The following is a 2452-nucleotide window of genomic DNA, read 5'->3' on the forward strand; positions in this document are numbered from 1 at the left end:
ATTGGTACGCAGATCAGGTCTGCGCATGGAAGTCTCTTCTCTGGTCTCTGAATCGCACAAGAACTGCAATTCTCCATTGAGTCCACCAGGCGTCGCAGCTCTAGGAGAGACCAGGGCCGTCCGAGTGTGTGTTCTGGTGTCGACAGTCTGTCTGGGCAGTAAATTGCATTTAGTACATTTGTTGTATAACTGGTGGCTTTGTCTGCTTATCCTACAAGTTGGGAAAAGGTGGTTCTCCAGGGCAGAGATTTTGTCTGAAGTTCACCCTTACATTATCGGGCCCACCAGAGCTCCAGGCGCATAAAAATGCCCCATTTGGTCTGATGAATGACCCACGAAAGCTCCAATGGAAGAGTGTTGGGATCAACAGAGTCTGAAGTGAAGTCAAAACAGGGAAGGAGTCCCGTTTGTGCTCAAAAACTCCTCCTCACCCCTCTCCACCTGATTCGCTCCAGTCATAGATGCTGGCACGGCAGGAGCGGACGTGGTCCCGCCGGGCTGGGCTGAGCCAGCCCGAACCTGCCCAGGCTAAGCAATACAACCCAGGGACCCCACACGTTCCCGCCCATCCCTGGCAGTCCAAGAACCAGCGGAATCATCCCAACGCCGGGGCCTCCTCCAGGGGACAATCCTGAGCTACCCTCTCTAAAGAACTACCATCACCCCTTTCCTCTCTTCTAACCCCTCACACCGGTTTCTTTTCAGAGTAATTATGCCCAGCGTGGAGTCCTGGTGTGGCGCTGCGCCTAATGTGCTAGACTGCAGGGACGGTTTGAATCTCAAGGTCAGCTGTTCAAGCTCACCAGCTGCTCCTTAGAAACCTATACAGGGTCGTGATGAGTCGGAACCGACTCGACGGCATTTAACAACAACAACATGCCCAACAAAAGTTAAAGTTCACTGGCAGAGATTCTATTCACTCACCAAATATTTATTGATCACCTAATACTATTGTGTGCTAAATTGTATGCCTGGCTCTGACAAAAAACCAGTGAGCAAAACATTAAAAAAAAAAAAAAAAAATTCCCTGCCCTCATGGAGCTTCCATGGGATAAATGAGCTAGAATGAGGTACGGTCGTCGGGGGCGTGTGGGCGGTCCACACCCAGGTGTCTTCCAGGTTAGCAAAACACGCGTGAGGTGCTGCCCTGGGGCCGCTTGCAGGTAGACTTCGGCCCCGGCGGGAGGGGCGGGCCACACCTCTCGTAAACTCCGAGCTGGGCACGTCGCTTGAGGCAGGTGCTGGTGGGGGTAGGGTGGTGCCTTTCCCACTGGGAAGTGGACCGCGGGGTTAAGCGGCCAACTACTCAGCCTGCACTCTGCAAATATTTATGCTACGCGCCGCAAGTCAAGCCTCCAGAGCCCTGCACCCCGCTGGGGGTGGGAACCGGCCCAGCCCGCCCCCACTCCAGGCTCCTCCACAGCCCGGTCAGCGCCGGACTCGCCGCGGCGTCCCGGCCTCGCGTAATTACAGGGGCTGTCACCAGGCCTGGCCGTAAAAAAGGAGGATGAAACGGCCTGGGAACCCGGGAAGCTGGGCCCGAGCCGGCAGGGGGCCTCAGGTCCGCACCCTCCAGCGATGCGCAGCCGCAAGGAAGAGTCAGCCAGAGGTTCCGAAACACAACACCCGTGACACGCACACAAACAACCACACGCAGACACAAAGCTTTCGTCCCTCCAGCTCCAGGCACACACACGAGTCTAATCAAACACCTGCCCGCCCTCCCACCCCAGAGCTGGGAGGCAGACACCGCCTGCCAACCCCTATCCAGACAGCAGCAGATCCTGGCGGGGCGAGGAGCCCCGAGAGACGAATTCCAGCCGGTTTGTTTACACGGCGCGGGGGAGGGGACCTGGGCTGAGTACTGGGGGTCGACTGACTGGGAGACCCAGCTTCCCAGCCCAGGAACGCTGCACAAACACACTCACACACATTGCACGCCCGTACGCGTTTTCCCTCCTCTTCACACACTGTTCACAAATATTAGCATACGTACGTCAAAAAGTTTCACATGCTTCCCCACACGCAGCTGTGATATTACTCACAAATGTTTTCACACTTGCGCGCCATCAAATGTATTTACACACTCCAGATGCACATGTGTGGTTACAGTTTGTCACCCTTCATGCCCAGATTCTCAGTTCATATTCAAAAGCCCACTAGCACGGTACACACTCGTGTTGACATACACGCAAACACACAGCCAACTGCCTCGCAGGCCCGATGTCCCTTACACCAACTGATGGGCAAGAGGCGCCCTTAGCGTCGGTCGCACATGTTACACATTTCATCACACACAGGGTCGCACTTTATTCCCAGCATCCAGGCGATGACACAATCTCTGGAACAAAGGCAACATTGACAAACCTAACAAAAACAAACAGCCGCGTGTGTGTCGGGAGGGGCAGTGGAGCGCAGAGTCCGGGAACCCGGCGGGAGGGTGGAGGCGGGG

Source organism: Chrysochloris asiatica, unplaced genomic scaffold (assembly GCF_000296735.1).
Source record: "Chrysochloris asiatica unplaced genomic scaffold, ChrAsi1.0 scaffold00042, whole genome shotgun sequence".
NCBI lineage: Eukaryota > Metazoa > Chordata > Mammalia > Afrosoricida > Chrysochloridae > Chrysochloris > Chrysochloris asiatica.